The following is a 19,751-nucleotide window of genomic DNA, read 5'->3' as shown; positions in this document are numbered from 1 at the left end:
CACTAGTAACTTCTCCCTTAGGAGCGTTCTTCTTCTTCTTCTTCTTAGCCACTTGGTTACTCGAATCTAGACTTTCACCAGGTGAAGTAGAAGATGAGGACGTATAAGTGGGCGTAGAAGGGGAGAGATCCACCTTAGAATCAACATGATGTTGTTCAGGTGGAGGGACGGATTGACTAGATGGTGAGACGGCGGGGACCAAAGAGGTTGACAACAACCAGACCGGTAACCCAACAGTTAACCCTGGGAGGGACAACGTCACCATATAAGGAGCACCAACATTTCCAAAAGGAGTGAAATGACCAGGGTTCCCGTTAGAGGGGATCCCTGGGTTGGTGAACCCTGCAAAAGTTGCCATCGAGAACAAAAAGAAGCCTACTCAAACTAACGCACACAAGATCTAACCAGGTAATGTTAATCGCGGCCAAATAAATTTTAAGACGCAAGGACACAACTTGACCTTTTCATGTTCTAAGAGTCGAGAAAAGGACAAAAAGGTGACTCTAGTCGCCTTCAAATGTTTTGTGAGCCCGAAGTGACAAACTGCTCAAGTGAGCCTTTTCTTTTAAGGAGTCCGAAAAGGATCAAAAGTGACTACTCTGGAGAGACTAGGCAAAGGGTTTACCAAACAAATCCGTAAAACTGCATATACACCTTGGCAGTCATATGAAAACCAAGGACTTCCCGTACGGCAGTCAATCTTCCCGAATGCTGTGTTCGGTGTGTTACGGCTTGTAAGGCGATAGACACGGATTCCTATGGATAAAGGATGATAACCTAGTGGGGTCTCCCCATATACTCGACGGTACGTGGGAGCTCAAGTCCGTGCTAGACCACTATCGAGTCACAAAAGGAGGAATCACCCAACTGTAGTGTGAAACAACAGTGACTAGGTTTAACGACGTCGGAGCACGTCTCTAGCCTAGACCTCTAATCAGTGAGCGTTATCTTCCAATGCGTTTTTAAGTTCATTCAGTTCATTTTATGGTTGATCTTTAGTTAAGTTTCAATTTCCAGGTCCTACCGTATGTAATCTCTCACAATTCCCTAAATGCAAACTATATGCCAAAGAATATCATTTCGTTCGATGAATACTAACTACGAGAGAGTTAAGGATTTTTCAAACAAAATGACCACAAACAAGCAAGAACCACTCTAATGCAGCTAATGACAAATAAACGAAACTTTTCTTTTGTTTTGAATCACTAATCAATGAAAAGTTTCTAATTTCAATTTAACTAATTCAACGCAAAAGAGATTGTTCGTTTTCTTTTCAATGGAAAAGTGCACTAAACAAATTTTGAGAGATAGTAACACCGAGCAAAAAGACGAATTTCACTCAATGAAAACACAATCGAATCCCCAAAACACCAAAACAGTCCTTCAAACCAAGAAGAAAGCACAAAGACCTCTATGAGCTATGTGATCTAAGCCCAAACGAAGCCAAGCGAAACCCAAGTGAAAAATAGGCAAATCACTTGAATATCAAGAAAAAGCTTTGACAACTACCGAACAAATGCAAAAGAATAATCACAATGTTGACCGGATGATCAAAGAACACAAAACACCTACGGGAGGCTCGACGCACAAAGCCACTAGATGCCCTAGGGCTAAAATGTGAAATCGATAGAAAGAGGCAAACACCCGAATGATGAAGGTCTAAAACCAGTCAAACCCGGATCAAACACACTCTAGTAATTGAAAAAGACACAGCAAGATACAAATCCAAGCTCAGAGGGTTTGAAGACAAGCAAACTGAAAAGTTAACAGGCGTGGCGCGACTGTCAGGCTGCAACTCGCGCTTTTATAGGATTGGCGCGGGTTGTCTTTGAGAAACTTGTGCCAATAGCACGACTATAAGGCTAAAAAGCGCACTAATCAAGTTTGCTAAATCAAAAACAAAAGCAAGCAACCCAGGGCTTGAGAACAGTATCTAGGCAAACCAGGAAGCAAGAAACAACAAGAAGTCTAACCCAGAAAGCTATCTAAGCAATCAAAACAAGAGAAACCAAAGAGACAAGACAAACTCCAAGTTGTTTAGTCCGTAAACCAAACCGGAGATTGACTGAAGTGGCGTTGATCTACTTCGCTAATGCAAAGCAATAGCGTTTCGAAGGCTATCTAGCCGTACTTCAGGCTCCGTCTAAAGTTTACAAATCAAACAACAAGCTAACTCCCCAGTGGAGTCGCCAAATTGTTGTGGAGGTAAATCCTCTCTGTGGACAGAGACGATCCATACTAGCCCAGACGGGTCTAGCAACAATCACACAATGCTATCACGCAAGTTCCTAATTGCACATAAAAGTGGATGGTGAGAACCTACTTGGATTCCAACGCTAGTGTTCGTAGAAGAGATGTCACCCTCGTTCCTTTGCCTTGGCCGGTCACGATCCCCATGATCTCCGTGATTGGACACCTGCACATGCAAAAAACAACACGAATACAAGCATAAAATCTAGTAGATGCAATTATATATCAGTCAGAAAAGATATAACTCAACATCAATCATAGGACAATGAGAGTGGAACCATAATGATAGTCATCTATTATTAATAAATAACAAAGAAGAATACAACCATTGTTCTGACGTCAAATCCTCCTTTGGCTGGGTAGTCAATGACACAAGTCTTGCAAATCTTGTTGGGATGAGGAACAAGCCTCTCTCTCTTTGGGTGACAAGAATCTCCTTACTTAGATTTGGCCTTATGGGTGCAAAGAAGGCTCTTGCAGCTTCAAACTCTCTATCACTATGCTGGAACTAGAACTACTGTAACTCTGACTATTATGACTAGCTTGCTCAACGCATAGAGGCAAGCTTTTATAGATAGAGAAGAAAGAGATAGGATCAACCACATTATTCATGGGATTGGCTTTATCACTTGGAAACTTCCATGAAAGGTGGCAAACCATTTTCCCTTCTATGGAGATTCGAAGCCAAACCATCCTAGCTCAACATGGATTCAGTTGGTGAATGGGTTGAAGAGAACCTTCGGAAGTTTGTTGGTTAAAAACTTTACTCAATTCGGTTGGCGCGAGTGCGACTCTGAGACAGAGCGCCAATGGCGCGCCCTTTTTAGAGGATTTCCCTCATTGGCGCGGGCAGTGAACTGTGGACCCGCACTAATGCAAAAAGAGTTGTTTTCATGGGTATTTTGCAGGAGATGTCTTCAGGGCAAATGAAGTTCATACTTAGAGGAATAAGATGCAAGTGGTTTCAGGTCATGTCACTTCTCACAGTTGCTGGAATGAGTCCTCCAGTGTGCGGGTAAGGGGTAACAGGGACGGTGACAAATTGTTGTGTAACACCATGTTTTTGAGTTTTTGATCTTTCACTATCATAGTGAAATTTTGATCAAGCACCTATCAGCATTTAAGAACATAAAGGTGCAAAGGAGCGCTAATATTCTCATTGTTAGCACATTTTGTAGAGAAGCGTTGCCATTTTCATTGTCAACGCATTTTGGAAGAACAGTTTGAAAGAAAATGCTGACACTTGGTCCGTAAAAAATCATCAGTTCCAATAGCTAAAGGATTGACAGTGGCATTATCAACAAATTGCAAGAGGGATACCCGAGAAGGCAGGAGCTACAAAAAAAGTTCATTTTTGAAGGGATGACAAAGCATGATCTACACTGAAGGAGGCATAACAATGATACATTTTCTCAGCCCCATTTTTAGCATAGATTTCAGCAAGTTGTTTTAATTTGAAAACTTGATATGTTTAAAAGATATTTTCATATGCATGTACCTAAGAGATTTATATTGCTATTTTTGGATTACTGTAATTAATTTGAGCTACAAACCTGTTTCAGTTATTGTATTGCCTATATAAGAAAAGACTATAGAAGAATAAAGGGTTGGAAACTTTTTGGAAATTTAGCATCTATTGAGTATTATTGATAAGATTTTAATGAAAGAAGTCTTCTTAAGTAGTTTGCAAAAATTCTTGTGTTATGATTCCCTATATGTCGTCTTGGTTTAATATTTTCCTAATGTCTGAAATACCAAGCGTCTAAAATTGGGAATCATATGTTTATGCTCTCGTTTCTTTATTTTCATACATTTAACAATGGTTTTTCACTTAACCACCGCACTGATTTCCTTCATTTTTCTTTTGGATTCCTTAAAGTATCAAAGCAATTATCACTACCTTGCTTTTGTGTTTTTCTCACTGAAAGTTGTTGTTGTATAAGCCTAATTGGGTCAGACTACATGCCCAATTGTGGAATTTTCTCATAGTCCAGCAAAACTCAATCATTCTCAAATAAATCTAGCCATAAGACTTAATTGTGAACCTTCTACTACTATGACCTTGAGTAGTTGAATTTTAGGGAGAGATCCCTCTCCAGGTTGAAGAGCCAACTTTCAATTTAAAATAGGTTCGAGGTTACCTTAGACTTTTTCTTGCAGCCAGGGTTTTCTCTAAGAGATAAAATTTTGGCACCGTTGTTAGGGAGTGAAAGGCATATTTTCCCCAAGAGATTTCATTGTTTAATATCAGATATCTAAGGGAAAATAGAGATTTGGATATCATTTTTGGCTACAAGGTGTTTCCTCTAGTGACTCCATTTTTAAGAATCTAGAGCTAGAAGCTTCCATGGCGACTCCATTGTTATAATGATTCATAGCGCAAATGATTCAATGGATATTTCACTAGGTTATTGAAGAAATCAGACGTTGCTACTATTGTTTCAAGATATGTAAGTTTAGATTTAACAGTTATTCCCAGTTTTCCTAATCATCTACGCAAAGATGAATATTTTCTAAGAAATGGACCAAAATTTAGTGGTGATGATTTGAGCTTGACTTTGAAACATATCGCAAATTTTCGTGACTTTACTGATCTTCTTAAAGTCAAGTGTGAAGATGTATACATGAGATTATTTTATGATTCATTCCAAGGGAAGTGAAAAAATTGGATTGAATGTTTTTCTGTGAAGTCCATAACATCCATAACAAGCTTTTGGGTTATCTTCTTGGAAACATGGATGGAGAAAAAATAATTTGTAGTAGATCATGTTTCCATTCAAGGTTTTAGAGAATGGAATGATGGGTATATTGATGGTGAAGTGGATAAAAAAATTTCTTCATTTTTGTCCTCTTATTTAAAGTCATGCAAATGTAGCTCAGAAGAAAAGATTCATTTCTTAGAAGAGTATTCCAAGGAAATTTAGATAGAGCTTGTAATCTTAGAGGATCAACAAATTTTTCCATATCAAGATCATTCTTTTGGAATTTCTTCTCAACAACAACGAAAAGACATATTGCTTCCCTCTGTTATTGAGAGTGGGGAATTTTCTGTTTTGGATTATGAATTTGAAATAGAAAACATGCATGAAAAGTTCAACCATGATAATCAAATTACAGAATACATTGAAGATCAAGCAAGATATGGCATCTATGACTTTGATGATCATGTAGCCATTTATATTGAAGAGTTTTTTAGTTCAAATTTTCAACCATGGTTTCACTGTGAAGATCAAGTTTATTCTGAGCTATCATTATATTGTCAAGTTTTTATTTTAATCAACTATAATCAAGGAGTCTGGTTTTCAAATCAGATGTTAGATTGGTTGCATTGGAAGTTTCATATAACTTGAAGAAAGATAAAGTTAGCTGGTTAGAATAGGAACAATGTACATAAATAAGCTCACAAGACAAAGCATCCTTTCATTTTGGCATTTCAGTTTTTAGTTTTCAGCAATTGGTGTTCAAGTTGAAACCAAAGTTCGAGTGTGGATTCGATTGTAATAAACAATTTTCAGCTTTCACATTGCAGTATAGTTTTCAGTTGGTTTGGTTCAGTTTTAGTTGATGATTGGACTAAGTTAGAGAGAAGTTCACAGAGTAAGAATTTGGAAATAGCCCAATGGATCAAGCCTCTGGTCCATGGGGTTCTTGCTGCCATCCGTGATTGACTTCATCCCCATGAAGCCAACTTTTATCACATTTATTTAAGTTCGAATTTTTTTATTGATGACAATTATAGTGTTAGCGAAATATTTATAATAAACATGAAACAATTCTGATAGTGGGACTATCAACACTTTTATGAGTCCAGTAAATTTTTTGAAGAAATACAATGACACTGGGAGTGTCAGCATTATGAGTCCAGTAAATTTTTTGAAGAAATACAATGACACTAGGAGTGTTAGCATTATTGGGTATTTGTTGCTAACTGGAGTATCAACAGCTAAACTTAAAATTTCAATTTCAATTTTTGAAATGCACTAACCTGTTCCACATCAGCAATGAAATAATGATTACCCAGTCATGCTATGATAAATCCGAAATGTGAAAGGTACATTTTGAAAGAGTGTTTTCCGCCACCAGAGAGGTATGTAGTTACTTTTCAATCATTGAAGGGTTAAATGTGTGTTTTACCCGTCAATCAATTATTTAACACATGCCTGAAACATCATTGTTTTCCCATATGGTAATTTAACCGTTTCAATTTTGATTTTTGTTAACTTTAATCATTGGATACCCGTTCGGTTGAAGTTACTTGGCGGAGATCCAAGATGGAATCCTGATCCTTTCTTCTGTGTGATCACCAGACGTAAAGACAATGGGGAAAAGTGGGAGGTTAAACAAAATTGAACCAAAGGTACCCAATCTTCTTGAGATTTACCTGAACATTCAACAATGGTTTCAACAAGCTAGATGCGAGGATTTTTTCAAACGATACACTGACTTCCACGATGAGGTTGCACGAGAATTTTCCTAGCATTTTGATGGTCAGCGTGTGGAGGTTGGAGGGATTTCATTCCAGGTGACAGAGGACTTGATTTCAGAGGTCACAACTTTGCCTACAGATGGAGAAAGAGCCTCTAGGAGCTACGTCTTAGCTAGGATTGACATGCCTTTCTTCCTCAACGTTGAATTCAAAGAAATGAATTGGAAGGCAGGGGTGCAAAGGTCTTGGTTGGAAGAAAAATGGGATGGGATGCTGTGAATTACCCAGTCATATTTCACATGTGAAGGTCGCTATAACCAGGTAAACCTGTATCACTTTCATTTCTTGGCTCATATAGCAAGACAATTGAGAATGAATGCATGTTATTTTTTATTATAAAGTCTGAAACATATGCCTAATCGGGTTTGAGCTAGAAGAAACTATCTCAACACTATTTATCATAAGGCTTTAATTAAATGATTAATTGAAAACCAGTTGTCAAATACTGGAAGAACATGGAATCATTTTCTGTTCTGGGGAGGATTTCAACCCTAGCCCCCTAAGTCTAAACGAGAAAGGAAAAAGGGTACCAAACAAATCAAGAACCCTCAGGCAGGAACCTCCTCTTAGGGTACCCCCACTATGCAAACCAGAAGCCGAAAGAAAGAAGGCAAACCATCACCTCATGTTCCTAAAATTTCCAAGTTTTATTCTAGAAGAAGTGATAGGCTTAGAAAAGTACATTCTACTGCAAACCCTCCTACTGTGAATTTTCCTCCTACTATGAATTCCCCTCATGCTAAAAATCCACCTACTGAAGGTTCCCCTGCAGGAAGCCAACTACAAGAGAAAACTAAAGGAAAGAGGGTTGAACCTGAATCCCATGATGAAGAAGTTTTAGTGAAGAAAGAACCCTCACTCTTTGAGATGTTTAAAGGAGGTAAAAAACCTCACACCAGGCCCTTAAAAAAATTGATATTGAACATAAAAATGAAACAAAATCCTAACCTTCCTAAAGAAGTCAGAGATATGGACAATGTTCCACTAAAGGACCTAATTATAAACAACGAGAAAGCTACAGGTTCAAAAAGTTCAAGGATAAAGGCAACCAAGAAGAAAATCCCCATGGAAACTAGATAGAGCAAGAGGCAGAGGATGGATAAGGTGGATGTTTTATTGGAAGCAGCCAGTACCCTCAGCTAAGAAGCTAGTAGCCATATTTTTTAGTTTTTGATCTTTCACTATCAGAGTGAAATTTTGATGAAGCACCTGCCATTCTTTAAGCATAGAAAGGTGTAGAGGAGCGCTGATATTCTCATTGTCAGCGCATTTTGTAGAGAAGCTGGCATTTCCATTGTCAAGACATTTTGGAAGAATTGTCTAAAAGAAAACGCTGACGGTCGGCCCGTCAGCAAAATCATCAGTTCCAGCAGTTAAAAGATTGATAGTGGAATTATGTGCGAATTGTAGGAGGGATACCCGAGAAGACAAGAGCTACAACAAAAGTTCATTCTTGAAGGGATGACAAAGCATGATCTACAATGAAGAAGGCATAACAATAATACATTTTCTCAGCCCCATTTTTAGCATAGATTTTAGCAAGTTGTTTTGATTTGAAAACTTGATATGTTTAAAATATATTTTCATATGCATGTACCTAAGAGATTTGTACTCCTATTTTTGGATTATTGTAATTAATTTGAGCTACAAACCTATTTCAGTTATTGTATTGTCTATATAAGCAAACACTGTAGAAGAAGAAAGGGTAGGAAATGTTTTGGAAAAATTAGCATCTTTTGTGTATTATTGATAAGATTTTAATGAAAGGAGTCTTCATGAGAAGTTTGCAGAAATTCTTGTGTTATGATTCCCTGTCTGTCTTCTTAGTTTAATATTTTCCTCGTGTCTGAAATACTGAGTGTTTAAAATTGTGACTCGTATGTTTATGCTCCTGTTTCATTATTTTCAGACATTTAAGAATTATTTTTCACTTAACCACTGCACTCATTTCCTTCATTTTTCTTCCAAATTCCTTAAAGTGTCAAAGGAATTATCACTACCTTTCTTTTTTGTTTTTCTCACTGAAAGTTATTGTTATATAAGCCTGATTGGGTCAGACTCCATGCCCAATGGTGGAATTTTCTCATAGTCCAACCAAACTCAATCATTATTAAATAAATCTAGCCATAGGACTTAATTGTAAACCTTCTACTATTGTGACCTTGAGTAGTTGAGTTTTAGGGAGAGATCCCTCTCCAGGTTGAAGGGCCAACTTTCAATCTCAAAGAAGTTTGAGGTTACCTTAGAGTTTTTCCCACAACAAGGGTTTTCTCTAAGAGATAACAATATGTGTGCTAGGATGCCACGTAGATCCTTGATTCCATGTTGTTTCCCAATAATTTATCCTGTCACACTTAACCTTTCTGCACCACATACAATTCCTCTTTTCCACGTTGTCAAATGTTATCCTAATTGGCAATCAAAATAATCCTTGAGTCCAACTATCCCTCTCTTCGTTGTCTATGAGGAGCCCTATGGATTCTCCACATGTATTGAGAATCAAAGATGGTATAGAGGAGGATTTAATCACAATCATTTTGTGTTTTTCACAAATTCTAATTATTCATCTTAACATTGTAATTATGAGTACCTTTTTACTTTAAAAATATATCCATTTATCATCCAGTTATTTAACTAATTTTATGTCTTTTTCAATCATAACCTCTTGAATTTGATGATATCAATTCAATGGATTTCCGAATAAAGCTAAGCACAATAACAACACTTCATTATGGTTTTTTCCTCATCAATTATCCAATAAATTTTACCAAAAATCTAGTAACCTTATTGAAACTGTAATTTTGAAACCTTGTTGAAATTATAATTTTGAATAGTTGAGTTTGTACATTTTTAATGTTTAATTTATTTATACGTTTAACAATACAATTTAAATAATAGAAATTTTTTATCACATTAAAAATTATATTTCTAAATTATTAAAAAAGTCAAAACATAAGTGTTTTATTTTTAACTCTTTTTAAACATACATTTTAATTGATTTTATTTAACTTAAAATGGTTAGACACCAAGTCCCACTAGCACAATCAGTTAAGGATGGGCCTCGTCAGCAAGACGACCCAGGATCAAACCTCACGGGGGGTGGTTGTGCCCTGTGCTAAGGGGAAGAGACATGTTAAAAAATCCATTCATTTTAGGATTTTTGTGGCCCAGACCGAGTGTGATCCCCAGGTGACTTTGATGGATTAGATGCTGCTAGATTGCAACTCCTGAAGCCATAGGTCAAGCTTGGAGGATCACAAATAACTTGAAAAAAAAAAATTGGTTAGACTTTGACCCATTAAATTAAATTAAATTAGTACATTTATTTATTTTTCTACTTCATTTTTATATAATTATTCAAGGTCATTATTCTATTGTTTTTTCAACATCTTTTCCAGTCAATTTTACATGGAATTAGGCAAAGATTTCTTTGAAACTTAAGTTTTAGCTATGTAATTCGAGTGCCCCATGGTTTTTCAGGATGCTAACCTATTTATGCATTAAAAAAAACACACAAAAAATTACATACGCACAATACTGAACAAATAATGTTACATATAGATACATGTAGAACTAAATAACTCTTAAAGAATAGAAACAAAATTTTTGCTTAGAAAGCATCACACATAAGGCAAGTAGGAATTATATTTTCCTCGGTTTGCCCCTTAATGACTATTTATCTTGATCTCAATCAAAAAATTCTAGTTGTCTACTTATCTCGATCTCAATCAACAAAGTCTAGCTATGGTCCAACCTATTGTTTACAAACATGATCAAAAAACATGTTGACGTCCATATAAAGGAAAAACCATCCACCAAAATGCATGGGTGCCTAATCACTGCAACTGCTAGTCTACTAGGATGTCTTTCACGTAAATGGTTCAATCAACCATTATATCTACATACTTGTACTTGTACCTGCAAGTCCCCCTCCATCATCATCATCATGGGTTTTCTCGGATTACCCATAGCCATGCACTTGATGGTTTTTCCCATAAGAAAAAGGTGGAAATACATGTCTTGTTCTAATGGTCGTTGTTTATTTTGAAATTGGAACATTGTGTGACTTCACATAATGAATGGTTTACATATGAATAATATATCATTTTGGGATGGTTTAAATCAACAGATGTCGAGGCTACTGGAAAGAAAGATTGCATACAAAACAGGAAAAGAGAGTGAAACAAGCAAAGGAACATTGGGATCAATAATCACGATTTGTATTAGGCTTTTATTTATGACTTGTTCCACAATTTGTTTATATGGAGAAATAGTAAGTCAAATCATATTTTTTAATAACAAGGCCAAAGAATGATTTGTCACATATGCCATTTATATGTAATTTTTTTTTTAGTCAGGGGAAGTTGTGATTGAACACATATTTCTCATGCTAAAGAATGTGAAGGTAGATGATTAAGGTTTCCATAGCTAAAAAGTCTCATGATATTTGGATATATCAATGCTACACTCTAACATTGACTGAGAGAAATATCTTCACTGTGAGAATGCATCAAAATGTAGACTCCAAAATAAATGACTATTTTGATTTTTAATAATATAATATCATTTTTAAGAGCACAATTATCTTATATGGTTAGGAAAATCATTTTTATATAAATGTTTGTTATATCAATCTCTCACTGAAACATCGTTTTCATGATTTCCTTACAGATCATTAAATTAATTGGAATCTACCACTTCAAATTAATTAGATTTGGTCGATTTGATGTTAAAATAATCAAAGCGCTATATAGAAATTGATATATTGATGTCTAGGCAATATAAACGAGATGTTTAGAGGGCATTTTGTCATGTGATCCTATTTCATAATTCTTCATTTTTACCCTTAAAATATTGTCAATAATGTAAATGAGAGGTATTTGTAATCTCAACTTTGACTTTAATAATGATGATAATTCATAGTTACAATAAGTTAACAAAGTTATCTATTTGTGAATATTAATAAACTCCATTATCATCATTATCAAGATTAAAGTCAAGATCATATGTAACATTTTTATAGACTATTGGTGCATGTTTAGTTTTAGAAAAATTCATACTTTTTTCAATAAGAATTGGTTTTCATGAAATTAAATAGTTTTTTTTTCAATTAGAAATTAATTATTATTATTACTATACACATTATTATTAAAATATAATTATATTATATAAAAAAAATTATATATATATATATAATTAATAAAAACTAGGTGGTGATAATGTCAAAAAAAAAAATAAAGATAATAACATTGATATCCATACCTCTTATTAAATATATAATTAACACCTTCTATTTTAATATAAAATTCAAAACTTCTCCTGGAAAATCTATTATATTATATTATATTATATTATATTATACCTCCTAGTTTTTCCTTTCATTTTCAATGTTTCATTTGCATCAACTAAATCTTTCTCTCATTTTTCCAAAATATATTCAAAATTTCGTTGGAAGAGAAAGTGAACGTTCCTTTCATGTCACATCAAGATATTGGATTGGATTTCAAGGTTAGGTGGATATTACATTTAAATATCCCCATCCTAGTCATTTGTGGTCAAAACGAATATGTATAAGCTTTCAAGAACTGTAAGGGTTTCCATATGTGACTCTCCATGAACTGTAAGAGTTTCCATCTGTGACTCCCCATGGTGACTGGTTTAGTAATATTTTCTCTTAGCTTCAAACTACCCCACCTTCTCCATGTGAAACACTGGCCTTGTTACATCATTATTTATGTTATATTGCAATTTTTCGTTTTTGAATTATCTTTATAATTTCTAATATGGTTTGTATAGCTTTTAATGTTTATATTACTTCAGCCACAGTGCCTCCATTCTATATTATACCTATCCATATCACTCTTACTCCTCTTCTACGTAACATGTTGTTGCTCCTCATACACGAATTTCCATTTATAGTTTTACCTACCAAGTCTGTTTAATAGAGTTATAATGGAAGGAATAACTCATATTCATACTACTGAATATTGTAAATCATACTTAAATGCTTATGCACAAAATTAGGAATGAAAGGCAAAGAAAAAATAGGGATTCTAATTTCATGAGATCACTTAAAAGATTCTTGGAAAATAGTTATGGATATACTTGAACCAAATTTCTAAATTGAAATTATTGTTATGGTGACCTAATGCTACATAATGTTACCTTATGTACTCTCTTGAATATGAAAGGTATATTATATTATAAACATGAAGTTTAAATTACATTTGTGTTTTTATGGAGCAATTTGTGCGTGAACATTTTGTGGCGGCTATACTTAAATTCTCAATGTATGTTATCTAAGTTATGGTTGTAAATGATTTTTTAATTACAATGGGAAAGTTGTAAAAGTTTCTAGTCTATATGCAATTTTTATTATAATTAAAGTTATTTTGCTACATGTTATTGAAATATTCGTGAAATATTGAAGTGAAATTATCGTGAATGTTTCCAACCTTAAGAGGAGTGTTAGAAACTATGAGCATCATGCGGTGAAGAATGAATTAGTCTTGCAATTTTAGATGCAATTATTACTCAAATAATTGAACCACAATTTTTTTTTAAGATGGCCGTAGTTGACTTATGGATTGAGCTATGTGGCGCATATGGCGTACTTCATGTGGAAGTCATTAGAGAGTGCCATTATATATCACTTCTACATGGACTGAGTGGTGGAAATCTTAGACACTATAACAATGCTCATTTTCCCATTTAATGGTTGGATGTTCATAACATTGAAAATTCTTATTTATTGATCTCATACTTTGGTTGAGCGTTGGGTATAGATTAACTTATGTATTGTAAGCCTCATGTTTCTCCATTAATATTATGTTTGGTTAACAAAAAGTGAAGTTTCCAAAATTGTTACAAGTTACTAATGTAGAATGGTATGACTTAGTACTTTAATTTGTTCATCAACTAAGAAACCGAAATGAAGTCACAAGTTCAAAACCCATTTGATAAAAGGTAAGAGAACAAAGAAGAAGCCCTATAATTATAGCATCGGAGCTTCAAAATATTCATAGATATTTTATAGTGGATGGTAATACAAGAGGGTTTATTATTGTAACATGAATATATTGCATATTTTCACAGTGTAGGATTCATTTTTGGATATGTGGTATTTGCTTTTGTCCTTGGAAAATTAGACATTAGAAGGAACTACTAGATCAATATGTGTTGTGGCTTCTTTAGTTCGTATAATTACATATGTTTCTAATTTCAAACAAATTTGGAGCTTTTTGTTTTGAAGCCTAAAGCAATATGAACCACTGATGGAGTTTCGATTTAGATCACTTCAAATATCATGTGCATAGAAGATGGTTTCCCCCTCCACATTCAAAATCATTCAATGCTTTTTCATGGCATAAATCATGAGAGCAATATGGTTATTTTATTAAAGGACTAAGTAACAAGTGAAATAAGTTTTGCCCAATAACTATTTTCAAGAACCATTGAAAAGGAGGCTTTCTACCAAACCATGGAAAACTATTTGTTCATTTGAACTATTCATTCACATGCAACATTTGAAAAGTAAATTTTAATTTTATTAAATAAAGTGAATAGCACATCAAATAAGGAAGAAAGCATGTGACTTTTAGAAAATTTATTCAAATGATGATATGGGACACAAATTGTAAGAGGGATCATATTACCCTTTACCTCATATGGAAAAGATAATTATTTTTTTGTAATTTTGCAAGTGCAGTGTACTATTTGTATTTACAAATAATTAAATATTTGTTTTGGTGGTGGTTTTCCTCCTTTTAGGATAAGGTTTCAAGTGCTAAGGTGATAGAATATTTGGGGTGGATCTTCAATGGTACTTGAGATTTTTATTATTATTGTGTTTAAAAGAGGTTTGCATGAGTGGTTGTACCTAACACACTATAATTGTCGTGTTTATTCTTTGAAAAGTGAGTATGAATAATTTGTCACTTTATAATGGGTAAAGGAGAAAAAAATGGTTACAAAAAATAATCATGAAATTGAACTATTTCAACAAGATATTAAAGCTTATATCCAACATATAAATAGGTTATAGAAATTTAACAATTCAATAATAAGAAACTCACTAAAAATTTAGAATATATGATAATGATATTTATCAACAATTTCTTGGTTTCACTACACAATGTATAAATGAACTAAAAGTAACTATTGGATCAATGGGTGTTTCATATTTAAAATGTCATGATAAGAAATTTCAAATGATAGAATCATTGAAGAAATACTTCTTGAGCAAGTAAAATTTGTCGTTAGCATTGGAAAGTGAAGTTAAAAATATTAAACAAGAAAAATATAATATGTGATGCAATTTATGACATACATGGCTTGATTCAAAGGCTTGCTAGCACATATGGCAATTGTAATTTGGTTGATGCCAACGAAGATGATATATGTGTAACTTTATCATGTTATGTGACTCAAAATTATGATCCCATTGATCCTTTTGCAAAAGAAACTAATGTGGAAGATGATGAAATAGAAAGGTGTATGAAAGGAATGGGCTCCAAACTCATGAAAAAATGGGTTTTGATTACAAAAGTTTAGGTAAAAATGGGAAAGGAATATATATGCTTATAAAGATATGTATAATTCCAAGAAGTAAACGTATTGGTTACATAAGTCAAACAAACAACGAAGACATAAAATTTGTAAAATAAAAAACATATATAGAATGTAAGCCATATAAAAGTAGTAGTGCAATGAATCAGGTGCAAAAGTGCAGTCATTGTGGCAGAATTGGACATGTACAAGACAAGTGTTGGAACTTACATGCTTGTGATAATTATGGTTTTACCAATCATGATTAGACACATGTTGGAAAAGATAAATTTCCAAACATCACATATGGGTAAATTGTGGTTTGAGAGATATGCATGAATGGTAGAAAGTTATCTTTGTGTTGAAAAGATTTTACAAGATAAAATAATATAATGTACAAAAGATTGCCCACATAAAAAGCCCATGATTTAGTTGGTATTCAAAAAGTTAGGTGTCAATAAGGGAAATTTAAAAACTATCAAATTATTTTTGATTCATTCTTTGGGTAAAATAAATTATGAACTCGAGTATTTGATCTTTTAAAGGTTCATGGTAATCCAAAAACATATTTCATTGGTTAATGATAAACCAAGAAAAACCATTCATTATGTAATGGTTAAGGGTAATCATAGGGAAATATTGGATATGATAAAGTGGTTGATGGTAACCCATAGAAAAATCATGACATGTTTAAGGGTAAGCTAAAGAAACCCTTGATAGGAAGATGAAGAGTCCAGATGATAAATCAAGATGTAACTATAGATTGAGAAATAAAAATATGATGTAAAGTGTGAAATATTTAACATGAAGACATCTAATAGATCTAGATTAAATCACTAGTATTCATTAAATGAGGATATGAAAGAACAACTCATACTTGTGATTTTTAATAATGTGAATCATCAACAAACATCTATGTAGAAAAAAAATGAAGGCAAAGAGAGAAAATATGGATGAGAGTATCATGAGATCAATTAAGATATTTTGGAAGATAGTTATGGAGATGGTTATACCAAATTTCTAAAATGAAAATCTTGTTATGGTCACCTACTGTTATATAAAGGGGCATCGTGTATTATAACAAATATGAGTGTTGTATTATATGTGATAGACAAATTAATATGATATAATCTTTTATATTTTCTCTTATGGAGCACTTTTTTTGTGAATATTTTGTGTTGGCTATGCTCAAATTCCCAAATCATTTCCTTCTAGAATGCTTCAACCCAGTTCACTCCTCAACTAGAATTTTCCTCTTCACGTACAAGCAAGCCTCAAAAAATTTCTAATATCACATTAACACTAACCTTGGTTTTAAATTAGACACGAAACTCACACAGATTGACTAATAAAGGAAAATGAAAATTTCATAAATAACACTAATTTTATTACTAATGAAATATTCAAGTTTACATTATTATAGTGTCCATGGTTTTCAACATTATATCAAAAATTCATCTCTTTAGGTCTAGCCTTAAACTCAAATAAGCTACTATGACTTTCTAACACTTATAAATCCTTACATAATTTAATCATGGGTTACCTTCTCTATACCAACTTGGTTCCTTCTCTTTTCTTTCACTCTTTCTTGGGAAATGACCTACAAACATAAGTTCCCCTTTCTTCTTAAGTTCAATGATTCTATTTTCCTAATAGAATTCTCCTACCTTTTATAGATGGGATAATTTAAAAAATGAAGTAATTTTCCATGTGTTTTCTTTTACAAATTTGATGTCCCAATTTTTTTTTGACCTACATAACCAATAGCTTTTTTTCTTGGCCTTATACTCAATAATCCCCCAAGAATATTCTTCCCTCCATTTGTCTTTAATATGTGTAGAAGGATTCCAATCATTTTTTTTCCTTCAAACAAACTAAATAGAGTTTTAAATTTTTTTCTTGAGCACTTAGTGAGTAGAAATGTATAGGGAGAGGTATTGTTTCCTATTAACCAAGCCTTTGTCCTCCTCTACAACCTTCCATCTACCTTCTTAGGTTCACAATTTTTTCTTCTTCAACTCTCCTTCCTTACTTATAGGTTCAAATGAGAATCATAGTGAGTCGAATGCAAGATTATCAAATCATTAAAGGGATGAATAGAATGAGTCAATTAAAGTAGTCAATTTGAATTGGAATGAAGAGAATGTAGAGGAAAAAAATATATTGAAATTTTCACAAGGTTCAAATACCTATGGGGATGTAATTTCTTACACTCCTAATGTTTTTCAACCCTGATGCTATCATAACTATGGAAGGTGGATTTCCCTGGAAACCACCTCCTTTATTCAATGATTCATGTTTAAAGTTTAATTAAAGAACATGGTAAAATATGAAGGTAAATGTTGGGAACTTAGGCAACTTAGGATTATTTTTCATCCTTTGGAAACCCTATAACGGATTCATAGTCCCTCTTGTTCTCTTCACAGTTGACCTTGGACCTTTATATTAATTTTCGAAATGATATTTAGATATTTTGAGTATGCCATGGAAAGTTTACCTCATGGTATATAGAAAACCTATATATTGAAAATATTTGCATAGAAATCCACTAGTTAGGAATTAGCTTTGAGAATCATATTAGGGATTCTTACAAGATGTCTACATCATTTACACATGGGGGTTATTTTATAGAACTTGACTCTCATTATTATATGCACTTATTTACAATTTATTGCTACACATCCAAACAATCAAAACTAGGATACTATACCAAGAAGGATCAAACTTTTGGAGATGGAATTTCTTTATCATTAAAAATGGATGTAAAATTCTTACATTATGTAAAATTGAGATTTCAAAAACCCAAAATTTATAGATATATATATATATATATATATATATATATATATATATATATATATATATATAAAATTGTAATTATTATAGAAACAATATCTCTTTCCTAAGATAGGAGTTTCTATATATGTGTAAACTAGTTTCTATATATATTATAATAGTCTCTATATTTGGTCACCTATAATTTAATTACTATCACTTGTTATAGGTATTATAATATAATTACTATTACTTGTTATTTATGACCATCAACTATGGAACTAAATATCCAAGTAGTTCCTAGAACAATTCCAAATTTGGCTAGAAGTTGAAGTCTTTTGCTTGTGAAAATTCTCCCTAAAAATGGTTTGAAGATGACCACAGACTGTACCAGAAACAAAAATCTTTAGCAGGTGGTGGTTTAAGGCAGGCCACCAATCAAAAATCATGTTCATGGAGCATGAATCTGTCTCTGGATATAACTCTAATCTGACTATGGTTGACTCTAGCTCTAGGATCTGGCAGTTGGCTTAGGTTTAGGTTGTGGCTCAAGCTCACTTTATAAGTCTTTGAATGATGAATCTTCGAAGTTGGTAACTAACCATCAATTCCCCCCCTGTCAGATACAAAGTGCAAAAATGAAGAAATGAAGAAACCTTCACTGTAAGACTAGTCAATACTCGAGAATAATGACCAATATATTTTCTTGGTTGTTGAAGACCGTTGCCAAGAAGCGATCCATCCAAGGATCTTGAAATATTTTTGTTTTTAGAACATTTTCCTGAATGATGAGTGTTCTTGCCACAATGTTCACAATGGTGAAGATCCAAACACTAATCTTTCATATGCCAGCCTGATCATAATGTTGGCATATAACAATCTATGGCTGCTGTGAAACATGAGCAAGTGAAGATGGATCTTTGTGAAGGAATCTAGTGTTGCGAAACTAGACGAGCTTGGAATATTCTAGAATATGAAAGGACACATCCTTGTCATATATGAGACTAGTTCTATTCTTGTTTTTCACAACTTATTCCCAAGGTTTGATGAAGGTCTTAGGAAGTGCAGGTTGAGGCTTCACATATGCATGCAAATTTGATCCTAAAATGGCTCCATTATTCTGATCAATCTCTAGCTACTGATGGTAGTCAGACTCAAACAAGGAGTTGTTCTTAACAAGAACCAAGTTAGAATTACAACTCTTCTTTTGTAGTTCATCTCATTGTAGTTGAGATGCAATTTGGAGAAACTCAACCGTCTCCTATGCATGATGTAAATAGATTCTGATATCAACAAGAGTGACTTTTTTGGTATTCACCGTTTCCTTAGTAATAGAAAATATGATATTGTTCAATAACTCTAAAACATTATTAGTTTTGTCCATTTTACAATAACTTACCTTCAGAAAATTAAAGGTTTTGGCTTCAACTAAAAATACACTCACTTATAATGCAATTTTTCCAAGTAAAAGATGAATAATTTTCTAGTAAGAAGAGACGAAGGGTAGGCTTAATTAATAATGAAATAAAGGCTTATAAAATTGAAGGAATTTATAATGCAAACCATCGATAAATAAGAACTCTATAGGTAGTCTTGATAAACAAGAACTTAGTTCAATGTTTTCTCCGCCAATGCTTTCATATTCTACTTCTAGCATGGAGGCAAGAAATGTTAAAATCATCAAACCAATAAA

This window comes from Pinus tabuliformis, chromosome 3_1, assembly GCF_031772625.1.
Source record: "Pinus tabuliformis cultivar Carrire ecotype Pingquan chromosome 3_1, CPIR1, whole genome shotgun sequence".
Lineage (NCBI taxonomy): Eukaryota > Viridiplantae > Streptophyta > Pinopsida > Pinales > Pinaceae > Pinus > Pinus tabuliformis.
Note: the sequence above shows the minus strand (reverse complement) of the source record.